Source organism: Leopardus geoffroyi, chromosome E1 (assembly GCF_018350155.1).
Source record: "Leopardus geoffroyi isolate Oge1 chromosome E1, O.geoffroyi_Oge1_pat1.0, whole genome shotgun sequence".
NCBI lineage: Eukaryota > Metazoa > Chordata > Mammalia > Carnivora > Felidae > Leopardus > Leopardus geoffroyi.
In genome coordinates, this window is record NC_059330.1 from 4,234,695 (window position 1) to 4,254,889 (window position 20,195).

The window sequence follows — 20,195 nt, forward strand, 5'->3', positions numbered from 1 at the left end:
GCTCCGCGCTGTCAGCACAGAGCCTGATGTGAGGCTCTCAGGTTAGATGGCGGGACATGCTAAGGACAATAAAGCAGGGAAGGGGGATAAAAAAAATTGTATTAGAAAGGGATTTAATTTTAGAAGAATATCCAAGGGGCCCCCGGGTGGCTCAGTCGGTTAAGCGTCGGACTTCGGCTCAGGTCATGATCTCATGGTTCGTGGGTGCGAGCCCCGCGTCGGGCTCTGGGCTGACAGCTCGGAGCCTGGAGCCTGCTTCTGATGCTGTCTCTCATTCTCTCTCTCTCAAAAATAAATAAATAAATATTTATAAGAATAGCCAAGGAAGTTCTCCCCGAGAAATGCACATTTGAGTAAAGTTTGGAAAGTAGTTTAGCAAGTTTCCATTGCTGCATCAGAAACCATCCCAGACTCAGCAGCAGCTGCAATCAATGAGCATTTACGACGTCATACTGTTCTGGAGGGTCAGGAATCCAGAAGGGGCTTAGTGGAGCGGTTCCGGCTCAGGCTCTCCCATGAGGTTACAGTGTGATCTTAGCTGGGGCTGCATCATCCGAAGGCTTGAGCGGGGCTGGATCCGCTCACATGGATGGGCCAAAGGTCCTTGCCCCCAAAGCGTGAGATCCGAGAGAGCAGGGAGAAACCATGATGTCTTTTATCACCTAGCCGTAGAAGTGACTCTCCATCACAACGACCAGATTCTACTGCTTGCAATGCTGACAGAATGTGGGAGGGACACAGAGCAGCATGAGTGACAGGCACTGGGTATGTCGGGGGCCCTCTTGGAAGCCGGCTAGTGCCAAAGAAAAGTAACAAGCCATGCACGTAGTATGTGAGGGAACAGAACTGCAGGTGGAGGGAACCGAAAGTGAAAAGGTTGAGAGGCAAGCACACATCTGTCACCTTCAAAGAGCTGCAAGGAAGATTATATGGCTGAAAAGTGGGGGTGGAGGCGGAGGGCCGGAGTCAGAGGTCACAGGGCCAGACTCGACCACCCAGGGCACTGGCTCTCAGACTCGGGTCCCGGACCAGCAGCATGAGTATCTCCTGGGAACCGGCTAGAAATGCAAACCCTCGGGCCCCATCACAGACCTGTGGAATCAGCAACACTGGACGTGTGGGGGCAGCCACCGCGGGGCTTGAGGCAGAGAAGTGACATGATCCAATGGTGGCTACTCTGCCAGGCCCTGCCTCCGAGCAGGCTTCCTGGGCTCATGCCCCTCAGCACGTCTGGTGCCCTAGATGTGTCATCTGTGAGTTCTGCCTCTCTGTGTCCACCCTATCAGTCCTCCAGAGACTGAGACAAGCTTGGGCTCTTCCAGAACTCCCTCCAGAAGGAGCAGTGGGAGCTGGGGAGTGTGGTGTAGGTGGCACAGGGTCCATCCAGGTGACGACGGCATGGCCAGAACCACCGCCATCAGCTAGGATGCTGGAGGGATCCGGGGATGTCCCACTCGGGAAGGGTCAAGAAGGGGTGCCCAGGTAATGACCCCTACTCGCAGCTCTAGAACCAGACACTTCCGTGCTGGTTTCAGACCCTGTGGGTGAAAAGGCAGTTCCTGGACGATCTAACGACCCCCAGGAAGGGCCGCTTGACGGAAGAGATCCTGGCATGGGAAGCTTTATCTCGATCCGCCTCCCATGGGGGCTTCCCCAACTACCCTCAACTCCGCTCACACAGCACGGATTCCCAGCGGCAGGGACGATCAGGCGGCCTCTCAGCAAACGGAAACATGCAAAGTCTTTTTGCAAACTGCCATCAGCGGGCACGTCAGCAGAACTGTGTTCTGTGGGATCGATCGCCTATGCCTGGCCGCCAGAGGGAGGGCTCCTGAGCCTGGGCCAGACCCTTACTTTCGGGCAGCGTGGACCACTGGGGCCCCAGAGTCCGCATCTTGAGTTCCAGCCAGAAATGCGTGGCAGGAGTCGAGCCTGAGGAGACCAGGAGCAGACGTGGGGACGTGTTAGCTAACAGCCCCCAATTTGCAGTGTCTATGAGCCGCAGGCAGTGCACGTGTGACCACGATGGCCCCCTGGGCGGCTCCCCTGAGCTCTGAGAGCCCCCGTGCTCTGAGGACAGGGTGATACCAAGCCTCTGCTGTTCAGAAGAAGAAAGGAATGGACGGTCCACCTGCCCTGGTGCTTCAAACGCCGTCCTCAACCCAGAGTTGCTGTTATGCACCTCGGAGGTCAGGCACTGGTGTCCTCCAGACAGATGTTCAAATCCCAAGTCAACCCCTTGGCAATGAATGGCGTGGCACCCGGCCTGCTTCCTCACTGCAAAGCAGGGATAACATTGCAGGAGTCTGGGGGTGCTGGATGAGCAGTCAGTGGGCCACACACAACCTGACACAGAGGAAACCCTCAAAGCCCCGTAACGACAACAACAGTATTAATAAAACAAAACCCTCTCCATTCCTTCCTTCTCTCTGCTTCCCAGCCTCCCACCCCAAAAGCCTCCTCCCTGCTTTCAACCCTGTTCATGCTCTCCCAGAGCACATCTCCCAAAGGGAGAGGAGGGGTAGGGCTCCCTCTCTGATGCCAGGGAGAAGAAGGTTCTAGAATGCCTTCCTTAGCACATCTGAGCTGTAGAGGGTGTCCCTCAGCCAAAGAAACATCACTAGCAGTGGTCTACCACTTTCCAGCAGCTCAAAGGATCCTTTCAGCAAAGCCTGTGATCCAGGCAGGACAGGGACCCTCACACCTGGTTCACAGACCGTACAGAAGCTGGTGATGTCGTCGCAATAAAGCAGCAGTCCCTTTAGCGCCCTGGCCCTTTGACATTAGCCCAAACCAGAGGCTGGCTCCAGCCTACGTAGAGGCCCTAGAAAAGTAGGACCAGCCACGGCCAGAGAAATTCTAGTGGAGACCTGGGGCACCGGTGGGGTGCCTGGAACTCTCTGAGCCTGTCCTTTAAACCCTTTAGGGTCCCTGGTGTATGTCAGCCCCCTTAAAGAGTGCACACCCGGGCAGACACACCAGGAATCCCTGACCTTGAGTCGAGGGATAACCAGGGTTGACTGCAATGCAGGAAAAAAGCAGGTGGTGGCATCTCAGAGATATTATGACCCCCCACTTAATGGTTGAGAAAACAGGAGGTAGGTCCTGAGAAAGAAACCTGATCAGAACCGAAGCCCGGACCCTCGGATTCCGGGACTTACGCACAGGTACCTGCCAGAGCTCCAATCCTGTCTCCCCAAAACCTGGTGACTCATCGGGGTCATTGGGACCACTTGGTAAAAACACAGATTCCCAGACCTGGGACCTGAAAATTCTGCAGTCTCCGTGATTAACCAGATGTGGGGGTGGAGGGGGGGGGCAAGTGGTAGAGTCCATAGTAATCCATCCCGGGAACCAGCCACAGACCAGAAGACACGTACATGAGACAAAACCTGAGGGTCAGGATCAGGCAAGGTTTGAAGCAAGACGCATGGCGGGAATGTAGGGTAATTTAAGGAACTCCCCAAACGCCCATCATCATTACCCGACCTTCTAAAACTACCAGGCTCACGACACCGGTCTCCAGAGAGCCACGGCTTTGACGTGAGGCGCTCTGTCATCTATTCTAGTTCCAGGGGCAGACTCACGAGTTAGAGTAGGACTGTCACAAACCCTTTCGCACGGCTCAGTCTTTAGACTCTTCCTAGAATAGGGGACCGTGAAATGGAGAGGAGAAAGGGTGCAGTGAAGGAAGCCGAGAGGGAAAAGGCACCAAGAGAAGGTGCCAGTGGCTGCTTGATGGGGACAGAGCTGGCAGAGGGCGGAAGGCAGATCAGGGCCACCTGGTTCAGACACGGGGAGAGCCCAGGTGACCTCACGGTCCTGCGTGCTCCTCGTCCACACCATTCAGACCTTCTGAGTACTAGCTACAAACAGGTGCCAAGGCTGGGGAGGGGATCCAGGAGCCCACAGTTTTGTCCTGCTCTCAGGCAGCTGACGGCCTGGATGGGGAGCACGGATGACCTCCTCGTCCCTCAGCTACAGCACCTGCCCTCAAGTCCAGCCCTCCCAATGGATGTATCCTGATGGCAGGGACTGGGTCAAATAAATGTATCCCTGTCTCCCAGGCACCAGGTAGAGTGGGCATTCGGTGTTGGAGGAATGAACGCAGACTCAGCTCAGAGCAAACATGAGAACTCAGTTTGGCTACGTGGCCAAAGGCTGCTTTTCACAAAATGTGTGTGTGTGTGTGTGTGTGTGTGTGTGTGTGTGTGTGTGTCTAGATGAAGACAGACGAATGGATGGAAAGACAAAGAAGGACCAGGCAGAACGGACAGACTTCCCATTCCCTTCACACAGCATGAATTATAAATCCCGCAAGCAGTCCAATCTAAAACGAGCAAAGAATACACAGCAGCGGGGGTGGGGGGGCGGTGTTAAAGAAACATAATGGCAGATTACCAAGCGGAAGAGACGTCCGGTCTCACTCAAAACTGGAGAAACCCAAATAGAGATGACAGCAAGACACTGTTTTCTTACCCACCGGACACGTAATGTCTTTCAAGACTGACAACCCCTCGTTACCAAGGATCTGGAAAAACAGGCTGGGAGTGTCTTGGAAAGGCAGTATGGCAATAGCGATCAAAATCCCAAACACACACGCCCTTTGACCTAACAACAGTTTCGGGGGTGCAGTGATGGCATCAGGACGAAGATATGTTTGGGGGCATGTTTTCTTAGAGGAGGAAAACTCCAGGGACACACTGGGAACGCTCAGGGGACGTGATGCCGTTGTTCCAGGGTATGAAGCGGATGAGGGTGTGCTGGTGTGCGGGGCGTGTCCAAAACACATGGCGAAGTGTACAAAAATGCACAGAAGTGTACAAAAGGTTCTCAGATGCATTTCCGAAAGGGGCCTACGTAGGGGCGCCTGGGTGGCTCAGTCGGTTGAGCGTCCAACTTCGGCTCAGGTCATGATCTCACGGTTCATGGGTTCGAGCCCTGCATCGGGCTCTGTGCTGATGGCTCAGAGCCTAGAGCCTGCTTCGGAGTCTGTGTCTCCCTCTCTCTCTGCCCCTTCTCTGCTTGCATGCACGCTCTCTCTCTCTTTCTCAAAAATAAATAAATAAAATAAAATTTTTAAGGGAGGAAAAAAACAGTCCATGAGAGTGTACTAGAATATATTTGCCTCTTTTGCTGGCGAAGCCCTTTTCAAGTGTGACCTCAAAAGGAAGGAATCGAAAAAGCTAGAGATTCTCCCTGCTCTCCATAAAAATCATAATCAGAACCTTGAAACGTCATTTTACAAAATGGAACCATTTGTTACACATCACCAAGGTCCTTCTCTAAGAAGGGTGCAAACACCAGAGCTCGCTCTTTGTAGACCCACCTGCCTGCTTGGCCACCACTCCCTGGACCAGTGGACACAGCACCGAACGGCTTGGGTGGGATCTTCGACCGTCAGCGGCCAGTTTCTGCTAAAAGGCTGCGGCCAGTTTCTGCTAAAAGGCTGCTAAGGAGAAGAAGCAAGTGTGCAGAGAGAAATACGTAGGAAGGAAAGGGAGCCCAGAGAAACAAGCAGGCATAACACCGCAAGGTCCCAGAGACAGGCCAAACAGCTCAGCACCTGATTTCTGGTCCTTCAGCTGGAGCTTCTACGAGACATCATATATCCTTCTCATCAATGCCCCCTTTTTTCCCCAGAAGCTAGTTTGAACGGGCTTCTATTCTCCTGCCCACAGAAACTGCCCGGTAAACAGCCAAGGCCAGCCCTGAGGCCATCAGATCCACATCTGGAATATTCTTCTGTGGTCATGCTGCACTGGGGCCTCTTAACACGGCCCCAGGAGGACCTCCACAGCCTGTCCGTGGAGAAATCACACCGCTCAGCCGTTCAGAAGCTTCTCTTCCCACCAAGTGGGATTTTCCACTCATACATCACCTTCCTGATTTGTTTTCTGAGAAAGTCGGCCTTTATGAACCTCAGTCGCTCGGCACCGCTGATCCTTATTTAGAAGACTTTCCAGTAAAAGGTGTGACTTTATGTTTATAAATAATGCTCGAAATCACGGAGTGCTGCTTTTCACAAAGACACAGGAAACTGTCAGAAAGAGCTATGGCTATTTTGGGGAACAGGAATAAGCCATCCTCCCTCCTGAGAGGCGACCGCCAAGGCACTTTCTGAGCCCTGCAGGAAGACCATCCGGCCCCCGAATCACAAAGGACCCCGGCCGCTCCTGTGGGCACACCGAAGTCCTTATCAGGAGCCAACGGGGCAAAACATGTACAGTCAGCAATTCTGGACATCACCACCTCTCTCCAACATCAAGAAAGGCTGTGCGCGATAGACAGGACCACGCAAGCTGGGGAAGAAACAGGCGGCACTTGAGAGTTGATAAAATAAGATTTCCTTGGGAAACAGCACGAGCAGGTTGGAAAAAAACCTCTCTGCCAAGAGGCCTGCCAGCCTCGCCCACTAAGGGAAATTCTAGAATGCTGCAAACAATGGGCAGCCTGCAGGGTGGGCCTAAAGTGCGGTAATGCTTCTCCATCACCTGGAGGGCTGGTAAAGGCACGAGTTTCTGAGTCAGGAGGTCTGGGCTGAGAGACTGCATTTCTGACAAGCCCCCCCGCCCACCTCCAGGTAACGCTGCTGGCCCAGGAACCCGACTTTGAGAACCACAGGCCTAGAGGAGGCCAAGGAGAGGCAGAGTTCTCTCCGCAGAAGTGCTTCCTCCTGGTAAAGGAGATGCGGTACGTCTATATAGTGGAATATTCCTCGGCGATCAAAAAGAAGGAAATCTTGCCATTTGCAACAAGGAGGATGGAGCATATTCTGCTAGGCAAAATTAGTGATAGAAACACAAATATCGTATGATTTCTCTCATATGTGGAACTTAAGAAACAAAACAGAAGAACACAGGGGAAGGGAAAGAAAATAAAGATAAAAACAGGGAGGGGGGCAAACCAGAAGAGACTCTCAAATACAGAGAATAAACTGAGGGTTGTTAGAGGGGAGGTGGGGGGGGGGGGCTGGGCTAAATGGGGGATGGGCGTTAAGGAGGGCATTTGTTGGGATGAGCACTGAGTGTCATATTAAGTGATGAATCACTACATTCTTTTCCTGAAATCGTTACTACGCTGTATGTTAACTAACTTGAATCGAATTTTTAAAAATACCAAAAAAAAAAAAAAACAAAAAACTGCTCCCTCCTGTCTCCAGGTATTAGGGGAAAGTTTTGGGTTTTTTTTTTTTTTTAATATTTATTTACTTTGAGAGAGAAAGGGGGAGAGAGAGAGAGAGAGCACAAGCAGGGGAGGGGCAGAGAGGGAGACAGAATCCCAAATATCACTGGGCTCAATCTTATGAACCGTGAGATCATGACCTGAGCCAAAATCAAGCGTCGGATGTTAACTGACTGACTCACCCAGGCGCCAACCCCCAACCAAAAAAATTTTTAAAGGTACAACCATCAAAGCAACCCACAAATTAGTCCTGACTTGAAAGGACCCACTGTTGACCGGTATTCCCTCCAAGCAGGTGGTGCTGTTAAAAATTGTAGCAAAGAGTCCCTTTGGCCCCAGAGATCCAGGAAAAAAAAAAAAGTGAACCCCCTCCCAGAGGCAGGTGCTGTGAGAGCAAAAAAAGAACCCACCGGCACTACCAATATTCAGGCTGTCGTGGAATCCCCGTGAGGGCCTCATCTCCATGTCTAAAGTCCGCCAGCCAAGAAGACTGCATTTGTACACCTGGTCACTGGAACGCACTCTTTGTAGGGAACAGCTGAGCTGGGGGGTAGGGGGTGGGGAGGGGGGACGTGGGAGGCCAAAGCGCTGGGTGGTCCCTCACCCATTCTGTTCTGGCTCCCAAGGGTCTGCTCCTGCTGCCCGCCGTGCACCCTTCCCGTACTGGCCTCCATATCAACACATATCATTTTTCTTTAATGTTTATTTGTTTTTTATTTTGAGAAGGAGACAGCATGCGAGCAGGGGAGGGGCAGAGAGAGAGGGAGACACAGAATCCGAAGCAGGCTCCAGGCTCTGAGCTGTCAGCACAGAGCCCGACGCGGGGCTCGAACCCACGAACCGTGAGATCGTGACCTGAGCCGAAGTCAGACGCTTCATCGACTGAGCCCCCCAGGCGCCCCAACAGATGTCATTTTTATATACCAGTGGCAGAAAGCAAGTGAGGTCTTTATCTGGGGCCAGGGAAGAAGAGGGGTGAAGAAAAGGAGGCAGGAGTCCCTCTTGACTCTCAGCCCGACATTCTCCTCCCTTGGCGGGAGACAGCACATAGCCCGGCCCCCTTGGGTGCTCCTTACCCCCAGATAAATGAGACCAGGCTCCCGACTGTGCACCCTGACCCCAGAAGAAACCCCAAAGCTTAGCAGTGCCCAAGAGATGACGAGAGACTCCAACGGGAAAATGGCATCTGGGAGAGCAATGTGGAGTCCAGAGGGTGGGCTGGGATCTGAAGACTGGGAAGTAACAGAGAGCGTTGGGGCTCTCAGCTCCTGTCCCCTCCTGCACCTCAGAGGCATAACTTTTATCCTACTTATAAAATTAATACAGGTCCCCGGAGGAAACGCTGGAAAACACGGAAAAATCAAGAGAGAAAACAGAAGTCCTCCCGGATCCGTCGCTGGGAAAGAACCACCACGGACCAGCCCCCAGCCCCCCGCCCCAGCACCTGGAGGCAAAGGTGTGGCATGGGGGCCAGGGGGCCACCCCAACCTGCAGGAATCAGGGACAGAAGGAAGGTGGTGGCACGGCTCAGGGCTATCTGCACGGCCACCAGGGTTCATCCCCTGGGGGAAATTCGGAGCATGAAACCAGCCGGATCCACTCTTGCAAACACAGGGAAATCGAGACTTCAGGATGCCGGGGACGCACGAAGGACTGACCAGAGCAGGAAGGGGCAAAGCTGGGGGCCCGACCCCCAGCCCGGTCCTCTCTGATGCGCTCAAAAACCGTGATGAGAACAATCGAAAGGATCTGGAAATCAGCTGCTTAACGTGTCTCTTTCCGGAAGCTTACATAAAAGCTTTTCTGCACGTCCCTCTCCTGAAAGCACCAGGATTCTGGGACCCAGGCGACTATTTTCAGCCAGAGCCCACGCCCTGCATTCCCCGACAGGCTGTCAGTGCAACAGGAAAGGAGGCCACCTTCCGGCTGCTGGTGCTACTTTACCTGAGGGCCGAGTGTCAGAAACACAGGTGACAGGTCGCACCTCTCCAAGGCCTTCTGGAGGACACGCTGCCACCCGTCTGACTTCACGGTGCCCAAAGAAATCACCGGTGGCCTGCCATGCCGGGGCCTGGGAAGCGTGTTGGTTTTCCGGGGCTTCCCCACAAAACACCACCAACCAGGGGGCTTAAACAACAGACATGTGTTGCATCCCAGTTTTGGGGGCCAAGAGCCAGAGATCCAGGTCTGGCGGGGCTGGTTCCTTTTGAGGGCTGTGAAGGAGAGTCTGTTCCAGCATCTGTCATCTGGGTCTTTGTATCACCTCCCCCTCCCCCTCCCCCGCCATGTATTTGCCACTATGCCCCAAATTCTTCTTTTTGTAAAGACCCCCGTGGATTGGATCGGGCCCACCGTGTTCCAGGACGACCTTATCTTAATTTGAGTATCTGTGAAGATCTTATATCCAAGGTCACGTCCACAGCTCCTGGGGGTTAGGATTTCAACATCTTTTGCAGGGGCGCAGACATCAATCCCTATCAGGAAGCAAGGGGCTGGGGCTGGGGCTGGCTGTGAAGCCTGGGCTAGAAGTCCAGAGGGTCTGGGTCTGTGGCACAGCCCAGAGGGGCAGCAAGGGGACCGACCACAAGGGACCGGGAGACAGCTAAGCCCCAAGTCTAACGCAGACCCCAGGGGGCCTCCGATCAGACCACACGTGCCCGGTCAGGCTGGCTGTAAACATACGAGCTATCAAACTGCTTCTGCTCTGACTTCTCTAACCCAAATGCCCCCAGTCACCCGGAACCCCTACGAGGTCCCCACAATGGCCACGCGAGGGTTAATTTGGGGGGTGGGGGTGAGAGGCAGGACCCCCCCCCCCCCCGGCATATTGTTCCCACAGCTCCTCCCTGTTCCAGACTGCAGGATCATTTCCACTCTCCCCCATTACAGAAGCTGTTTCTTCCGGGGCTGAGGGCATCTTTGGGTGTGCAGAGAAGCATTAAGCACACCTGGTCGGGAGACTCAGTCAACAGCAACGACCGGGGGGCTGCCGTATGCAAGGCCCGGCTTATGGTGTGTGCAAAGGACAAGATCCTTCCAGCGCAGGGTCTCAGTGCCCCTGCGCTCGGCCCAGCACGCCGTTCCCAGGGAGCGGCATGAAGTAAACACATCCTGCATGACTAACTTCTCACCCTGTTCTCCTCCCACGCCTCTTGGATGAGCCCTGCCTACTCTGGAATCCAACTGGGACTGAAGTAACAAAAACGCCGTTACCCCACTCCGAGATCTTCCTCCGATAACAAAGATCTGATCATCGGGAAACCGCGCCAGCTTTATGGACGGAGGCGCGTTCCCAAACTGTGGCGGGTGATGGGCATGCTGGTGTTGCGACTCTTTGGTTCCAGAGAATCTTAGAGCCGGAAGGGATCTTCAGAGAGGTCTATGCAAGCAGGAAAGAAAACCTGAGATCCAACCCACGAGGAAAAGACCCGTTTAACAATCCCCTCTCCACCTGAAGGACGCAGTCCGTCTTTGCAAACATGTAAACATGTAGCACCAACCTCCCCCGTAAGAAGCCATCCAAGTGGATAATTGGAGCTGAGCACAGACAGGCATTAACAAACACTTGTTGCTTGATAATCAATTCTTGCGGCACTCGCCTACTCACTGATCAGAATGCAACCCACAGATCCTTTCCATTTTTTCCAGGGGTTCCCAAGGCTCTGTGGACTCTCACCCTTTAAGCAGCTACCCGGTTTCCACTGTCCAGACTGCCCTTCCAGATGGACCCCAACTTCCTGCTGCAGCCACGGGTTCCCAGAGCCCCAACACACACACACACACACACACACACACACACACACACACACAGAGACAGACTTCACGCCAGCCCCGGAAAGGCAATGCTTCCTGCGCTGATAGTCAGGTGCACGCAAAACCTCCAGGAATAAGGCAGCACCTGAGATGAGCCGGAGGTCCTTGCTGAAATAGATGCTTTGTAACTATATGCCAGTCAGCCATTTCTCCCTGGATTCTCTTTTTTGAGTTATTTTAATTTTTATTTAAAAATTTTTTTTAACGTTTATTCGTTTTTTGATAGAGACAGAGCGTGAGTGGGGGAGGGGTGGAGAGAGAGGGAGACACAGAATCTGAAACAGGCTCCAGGCTCTGAGCTGTCAGCACAGAGCCCGATGCGGGGCTCGAACTCACAGACTGTGAGATCATGACCTGAGCTGAAGTCAGACACTCAACTGACTGAGCCACCCAGGCGCCTGTTTTTTATTTTAGAGAGACAGAGAGCGTTTGACCAGGGGAAAGGGGAAGAGAGAGAGAGAGAGAGAGAGAGAGAGAGAGAGAGAGAGAGAAAGCTTAAGCAGACTCCATAGTCAGCACGAAGTCCAACACAGGACTCGATCCCACAACCCCAGGATCATGCCCTGAGCCAAAATCAAGAGTCGGACGCTCAACTGACCGAGCCACCCAAGTGCCTCACTCCCTGGATTCTTAATTCTCTTACCGGATCGGATCCCCTTTCTTAATCTCCGATTTCCAAGAGCATTTATAAAATAAATATATAAATATATAAATATATATAAATATCAATAAATCCTCCCGACTGGGTGTCCAATGCCAGCTCTCTTACGCATTACTTGGTATAAAACCACGAGGCTCTGTCTCAACGCGGGTCAAAACTCCAACACCCACAGGAACCGGACACACAAAACGCAGGCGTGCGACGAAGGGTAAGAACAATCAGGGGGAGTGAGGCAATCTTCTCAGCTCCTCCCGGCTTATATGCACGCAGGAAGGTGGGTCCAATGCGGCCACACCCCATGATTCTTCAAGAGAAGACAAGTTAACCGCTGTTCATGGAAAACGTCCCAATTTGCCAATGTTGTCAAGTCACTGAACATTTTAAATCGCTACGTACACAGGATAAAGTGCCGACCCCTGGTCTCAAGACAATCCAGCACGTGACCTCCGTCACACCTGCACCTCTTCTGGGCAGTTCAGCAGGATCTGGAGGTGCTGACCCTGCTGTGACCGTCAGGTCTCCTACCGACACAGAGGCACCCTAATGCCGCTGCCCTAGAAATTTAGTCATCGTGGATGAGCATGGTTTTATTTTATTTTTTTTTAATGAGTTCAAGCCAAGCAAACACCATTTCCTATGGGTCCACAACTCACAGCCATATCGTACTCTTATTTTGGCCTTTAATGAATGAATACTGCTCAAGCTAATAACCGATAGAGATCCCGCCACCGGATATGGTTGGGTTACCCTGACAGCGATGGATCAGCCACTCCAGCCCGTCAGATGCCACCAAACTCCGCTCACGGGGTCACGGGGCTCTGCGTGATGTGCGGTGAGGGGTCAGTAACTCTACGCTGGCACTTGCTTCCTGAGCAAAGCTGAGGCAAGTGAGCAAGCCCCCGTCTAAAAACCTCCACAGAAGAGCAATACAAAAGTAGAAACCTTATGGCTTCTTGCCGTATCAAAGGCTTGAACGATTTCACCAGACTCTTAAGTTCCCTTTGAAGACAAGGATCGTGTTCGTTCAGTCCAGATGTCACGATGGGAAAATGAAAATCGTAGAAGCCCCCAAATGCTCTGACTTAACCACAGCTAGAAGCAAAGTCGACACAAGCGTTCACAGGGGTTTTTTTAGTGGCAAAAATGCTGAGATTAAAAAAAAATTTTTTTTTGAACTTTTGACTCGAATGCTCTGAAATTAAAAGATCTGCCACTCATCCTGGTTAGAAGAATCAGGATAAAGACTGGAAGGTATCCACAAGTCCGTTACCTTGACAACACTGAAGAATATAAATGCTAGCCAGGGTGAAGGGTCTTTCGTGACAGGTTTATACTCAATCTGTAACTCGTCAGCGTAAAATTGAGTAATCTGTTCGGAAGCGGCTCGTCTCGGGGATTCCGCCTTAACTACAGTAGCTTACGGTTATACAACCTTTAACCTCGAGACTAGAATATGTGTTCACTTGTTTGAAGAAAACTGTGTTTTTTCCACTGTACCTCTGTAAAAGAAAATTAGATTTAAGTTTACTCTTCAACCTCATGCTATTCGATCTGCTGACTATGCCCTCATCAATCTCACGGTCTGCTTGCAAGTCAAAAATGGGTGGGAACTATTAGAAAGCGCTTAAAAATATAAAGCAGACGTTTTTACTCTTTCCAAAGAACAGATTCTGACTCAATAGGTCTGTGGTGGGACCTGCCTGCATATTGGTATTTTTTTTAATGTTTATTTTTGAGAGAGAGAGAGAGAGAGAGAGAGCGAGCGAGCGGAGGAGGGGCAGAGACAGAGGGAGACACAGAATCCAAAGCAGGCTCCAGGCTCCGAGCTGTCAGCACAGAGCCCGATGCGGGGCTCGAACTCACCAACTGCGAGATCATGACCTGAGCTGAAGTAGGACACTTACTTAGCTGAATGAGCCACGCAGGCAGGCACCCACCTTTTTAAAAATTTCTTTTTAATATTTATGGTAGCAAAAAAATTTTTTTTAACGTTTATTTTTGAGAGAGACATACAGAGTGTAAGCCGGGGAGGGGCAGAGAGAGAGAGAGAGAGAGAGAGAGAGAGAGAGAGACACAGAATCTGAAGCAGGCTCCAGTTGGACGCTTAACCGACTGAACCACCTGGGTGCCCTTTAATGTTTGTGGTATTTTTAAACAAACTCCCTAGGTATTTCTAATGCCCACCAAAGTTTGGGAATCAGGCAGAAGGAACCTCCAACCAAGACATCACATGCCTCTCTTTATTGTGTTAATTTATATACCATAAAATCCTCTCTAAAAGCACGTAATAGAGTAGTTTCTACTATGTTCACAGAATTGTGCAGATATTACCAACTATCTAATTTTGGAACACTTTCATCATCTAACCCTCATACCCATCCGAGGTCTCTAATCCTCCCCTCTCCCTGCCTGGGAAACCACTCATCTACTTTCTGTATTTATGTCACTGCCTATCCTGGGTATTTTGCGTAAATGGAACCATATGGTGTATGATTTTTGTATCGGCTTCTTGCGCTCAACATGATGTTTTCGAGGTTCATCCGTGTTGCCGCAGGTGTCCACAAGTATTTCCTTCCTGTTTATGCCTGAATAAGATCCCATTTTTTTTTTTTTTCAACGTTTATTTTATTTTTGGGACAGAGAGAGACAGAGCATGAACGGGGGAGGGGCAGAGAGAGAGGGAGACACAGAATCGGAAACAGGCTCCAGGCTCTGAGCCATCAGCCCAGAGCCCGACACGGGGCTCGAACTCACGGACTGCGAGATCGTGACCTGGCTGAAGTCGGACGCTTAACCGACTGCGCCACCCAGGCGCCCCAATAAGATCCCATTTTTAAGGATACAGCTCATTTTGTGTATCCATTCATCGTGTGACAGACATTTTGGTTGTTTCCAGCCACGATGAAGAATGCCATCATGAATATTCACATACAGGTTTTTGCATGTATATAAGCAATTCTCTTGGGTATGTATCTAGGAGTGGAATTGCTGGGTCATATCCCACACATTCCTTTTTTTTTCTTTAACGTTTGTTCATTTTTGAGAGAGAGAGAGAGGGTGCAAGCAGGGGAGGGGCGGGACACAGGATCCAAAGTGGGCTCCTCACTGACAGCAGTGAGACCGATGTGGGGCTTGAACTCATGAACCGCGAGACCATGACCTGAGCTGAAGTTCGACACTCCATCGACTGAGCCACCCAGGCGTCCCTCACACATTCCTTCCTGTTTCACTTCCATATCTGGATAATTTGCTGCTAATCGGTGACCCCGCCTAACAGCCAATGAGGATAATTCTTACACTCTGGACCAATCAGCTGCCTTTTCCACATTAACTCAACTTCCTAGAACACAGTAAACAATACAATCCTTTTTGTCTCCTTTGTCTTGGTTTTTTACGGGTCTTCCATATCCTGGCTGTGGGCAGGACTCTAACCCACTCGGCATTTGCCAAAGTTCCAAGATTACCGCCCTTCAAAAAGGCTGAGATTCGAGGAATGTGTTGTGCACTTTAAATGCTACCTTAACGCTACAAATTAAAATGGATTCTCTGCGAGGAAAAACAAAACCCACACAGAAACAGATTAATAATAAGCGCTAAGGTCTAACAGCTTTGCTCAAAGAGTCCATTAGATAAAAATAAGAAAGCCAAAACAAGAAACGTGTATGAATGCACACACACATACACACACACGCGCGCGCACACAGTGAACTCAAATCAACTAAACGTGCCAAGAAAAGGCAACATTCTCATCTCACATTTGTTCAACACAGATGGACAGAAGAAAACAGATAGAGGTTTCTGAGTGTAGAAGTTTCTCTGGGCAACTGTTATTAACAGGGAATTATCAGGGCTGTTCTATCTGGAGAACGAGAAAAACATCCAATTATTTGTAACAAAGAGGAGGTCAAACTGCTTTTGAAAGTGTTCTACTGGAAAACTTACCCACAAACTCACATTAATTCCTGGTGTAATAAAGTTAAATGGGAATCTACTCATTTAAAGAAAAATTAAAACAAGAAATCAAGAGAACGACCGGCCATTTGGCAAATGAATCCAAAAAGCTCAAAACCTGGTGAGGCCCTCCGAGCTTCACTCACAAACATAATAAAACATTTGTACGTATGGATACTTCATCAAAAGAGCAAACACAATTCCTAGCTCCTCTGGGCTTTGGCTGGGGCTCCAAGAAGATAGTTGTGTTTCCCTTAAAAATAAATTTTATTTTGGGGTGCCTGGGTGGCTCAGTCGGTTGAGCGTCCGACTTCGGCTCAGGTCATGATCTCGCAGTCTGTGAGTTCAAGCCCCGCGTCGGGCTCTGTGCTGACAGCTCGGAGCCTGGAGCCTGTTTCGGATTCTGTGTCTCCCTCTCTCTCTGACCCTCCCCCGTTCATGCTCTGTCTCTCTCGGTCTCAAAAATAAACATTATTAAAAAAATTTTTTAAATAAAAATAAATAAATAAAATAAAGTATCACCTCTATCATAAACTTGATCTATATTTCAGTTTCTGAGTGTCCTTCTCAACCATCTTTTCTCATTTGCCCTTCACAATATTGCCTTATTTCTCCTGAATTCTTCCGATCCCTGACAATTATTTCAAAGTCTCCCGCGCCCCTCCTTCCGTGTTTCTCTGCAGGACTCTCTCCTAGAGGTTCGCCCTGGGTGATGATCTCCTGCATTTCACGGCTTCATTCCTCCGTTCACGATGAAATGAAAATTCTGGGCTGCCCTCTGTGGTCGTACAGGTTGGTCACTGCATAATGTTGCCAGGCCAAAGGCGTAAGAAGAGGTGAAATCCATTCTGCTTTCTGCTTGCCAAGCCAGGCACCCACATGGCTCCCCAGATCCTCATCTCCGGCCCAGGTGCCCCCCCATGTCACAGACGCATCCGTCCAAACATAGGCTGGCCAGCTCACCAAGGAACCCTACGTGCAACATGGATTTTTGTCTTCTCCCCTCCAAACCCGTTCCTCCCTCGCGTCCCAGGTGCTCCCTGCACGGCTCCATCACACAAAGCCAAACAACTCAGAGGAGCCTTGAGTCCTTCTTTCCCTCACCTGCTACATCCTGTCGGATGGATTCTACCTCCTCCCTCCCCAGCTATAGCTGTAGGTGTGGAGCTGACCTCATTCCTTCTATTCTCATTTTGTTTGCGTGGGCCCATGCTCACCGCCCCTGCTTCCTCCCCTCTGCTACCCAAGCAGTCTTGCCACGCTGTTCTGATCACGTCAGGCCTCTGCTTTAATGCCTTCTAGAGCTGTCTGTTGCCCTCAGGGCAAAGTCCCAGGTCCTCCCGGTGTCTCGTGGGGTCATCAGTGGGTCAGACTTTTCCCCGCCGTCTCGCCCTTGTGGTGCGGTGACCCCCGCGTGGAATCCCCGAGTCCGGGGTCCCTCCCTCTTCCAAGACCCAGCAAAAGCTGGTGACCCTCTACCCCGGAGCCCCCAGATGTCAACACTAACACTCACAACGCCTGTGGGCATGTGTTATCTAGGACGCCAGTGTTCCAAGGCGGAGACGGTTTCTTGTCCGAATCGGCATCCCCACAGCCCAGCCTGGCCGCCGGCGCTGTGACAATGCCTGTCCCTAAAATTCTCAATGGATTTCAAAATAAAGAGATGAACCAGAGAAAGGTAATACAAATGTAAACTTGGCTGTCAACTTGTTGCACTTATATGTGGTGTAGAAACAGGGACCGAACACCCACCGTGCCCAAGCACCCTCTGCAAAGCCATCGGGGATTAAGGGACACCAGAAGTATCTGGAAGAGAGGGAGATGAACAGGAAGACGAGAAGAAAGGCGTGTGGGGGCCAGAGCAGGGTGCACGGCCCTGGCCCGGGTCACATGGCAGGAGAGGCCCCAGGGCTGGGGCAGAAAGGGGGGAACGCAGCTGGCCCAGCCAGGACGAGACACAAAGTCAAATGCCCCCGGGGAGTCAGGAGGTCAGGAGGAGAGCAAGAGGCTGTTCTGACAGGTGCTTCCCCCACAGAAGGGCGATCAGGTCCAAAAATGTCATCGGAAGCCCAGCAGCCAGAATCAGAAAGATAGCTGGGCTTCTGTTCCCTCTGGCTAAAGAACAAAATCCTTACTATGATGTTCAGGGTCCGCACGATCCCTCCAAACAGGACTATCTCTTTGTCATCAGAAAGGCATTTCCCGGGGCGTCCGACTGTGGCTCAAGTCATGATCTCGCAGTTCGTGGGTTCGAGCCCCGCGTCGGGCTCTGCCCCGACAGCTCAGAGCCCGGAGCCTGCTTCAGAATCTGTGTCTCCCTCTCTCTCTGCCCCTCCCCCGCTCGTGCTCTGTCTCTTTCTGTCTCTCAAAAATGAATATGCATTAAAAATTTTTTTTAATTTTAAAAAAGAAAGAAAGAAAGGCATTTCCCACCCCCCAACCCTTTCCTCGGCCAGGATCACCGCAAGCCTATCAGAGAAAGCAGGCAAGGGGAAGGAGGGCCAATCCTACAGGGCGTAATGGAGAACTTGAAGCCGGGGCCGGTAGCTCAAGGGCCCACCCTCCCCTTATCACACAGCCCGTGAACCCCTGAACGAAGATCGTCTTAAGTGCTTGAGAAAGAAATCACGTTGGTGACGTGGAAAAGCTATTTGACATTCACGTTTCAGGGTCTATAAACAAAGTTTTATTGGAACACAGCTACACTCCGTGGTTTCCGTGTCATCTGTGGCAGCTTTCACGTGACGAGGACAGAGCTGAGGAGCAGTGACGGAGACCACAGGAGCCTCACGAACAAAAACGTGTCACTACCTGGCCCTTTACAGAAGACAGTCTGCCCGCCCTTGGTGTAGAGTCTCTGGGGATCAGTATATCCCCGGACCCGCAAGAAAGCCCTGACCGCCAGGCACAGGTGAAAAGCCTGGGTCTCAGAAAAATAGCCCCCAGACACTGTCAGTTAATGAAAATGGGACTTTAATATCCCCTTAACGAAGACAGGAGAGTTACATTAACAGTAGTAGCATATGCCTGCAGTGGAGCATCACGGAGTCGTGTTGCAACATTAGTTCCAGTAACCAGTACACATACAGAAAGACGCTGTCTGACTAGTTCCCAGAACCTGGACCGTTCTTCCGATTTGTTAAGAAGAATGAGCACGCACGTGTTAGAAGGTAAGAGGATACAAACGTCCGCAACGACGTGCAGGATAAACAGCTTTAGGGAAGGCAACCACAGATTTTTACTTTTTCCTTTTTTTCACACCCAGTGAGTTTCTTAACCAGGAACGTTCTACTCTCTAATTAAAAAAAATAAAATAAAATAAAATAAAAAATAAAAAATAAAATGAAATAAAATAAATAAAAAAAATAAAATAAAATAAAACAAAATAAAATAAAATAAAATAAAATAAATTCAGATTTTACCAAGCCTCTCTTGACCACCCACCCTCACTCAGCCCCTTTGCAATAGAGTGGGCTGATTCAGGACGAGAATCCATCCAAGACCCTGAGGACCTTGGTCGGCATCATGCTGTGCCTAGAACTTCCTCTGAAACTTCAAAGGCCGACCACGGTGCAAGGCCATTCAAGTGTGTGTTTGGAGGAAGCTTAAGATTAGAACGATCAGAAATAGTTCTACTTCCCTTTTCCTAGAAACCCCAGTTACCGCCTCAGCTGGAACAAGCCCCTCAAGCCCGCAGGGGACGAGAACACAAACCAGCGACCCCTAGTGGCAGCTGCTTTCTCTGCTGCTCCCTCTGAAAGGCTGGCTCCCCGTTACCAGGACCCCTCCGAGGGTGGCCTTGCAATCACCGGCCATAGTAACGGTCCCACTGGGTCGGAAGAGGTGACCGTTAAGTCAGGTGGGCGCAGACACGGGAGGTGAAGGACCAAGGCAGGGCCGACACGTGGACGTAGACTGTATTTCACATCCCGCCTTGACACGCACATCTGTGATTCGCCCCACATCGAACCTTCTGTGTTTCCCTCCTCTGGGGAGGTGTGGAGGCCAAGAGACAGAGCCCTCTGGCTGCATTTGCTCTGCCCTGCCCTGCCCAAGACCACCTTGTTCTAGAACCTACTGCTGCTCCTCCTATACACTTTCCCTAGCCTTCTTGCAAGCCCCAATCTATAGCCCGCATGCTGGGGGGTCCTGGAGTCACCGTGAGGCCCAGGAAGTCCACAACAACCGAGTGCAAGGAGGTGTGGTCCTAACTCAGCTCAGAACTGCACATGGGACCCGTGTCCTCTATTAGAAAAAAATAATTCGCAAGTAACCCCAGAATTTCCCAATGAGCATCCCAAGAAACGCGAGCCAGTGGGATACTTTGGGGAAGATGTTGCAGTCAAATTAGGGAAACCCCACACCGGCAACCTCTGTGTGGAAGCTTCCGTCTTATTAGCACAGGCCACACTCCCAGAGGATCCTACAGTAGCTAAACCTGGCTTACTCGGCTTAAACCAGATGTTGACCTGAGAACCTTCCGAGGTCCCGCTTTGGGAACTGGCCCCAGACCATGAGACTGGGTTCGATGGAGATGCTGGGGGTGGCTGTGAGTTTCCAGAGACGACCCCCAACCCTGAAGGGC

The 20,195-nt window shown here is 51.1% G+C and overlaps 1 protein-coding gene across 8 annotated transcripts in view; it reads right to left on the bottom strand.

The window, feature by feature from the left end:
- GAS7 (growth arrest specific 7) overlaps nt 1–20,195 on the bottom strand; it is a 217,687-nt gene that overhangs the window by 67,634 nt on the left and 129,858 nt on the right. The gene's annotated exons all lie outside the window — the stretch shown is intronic.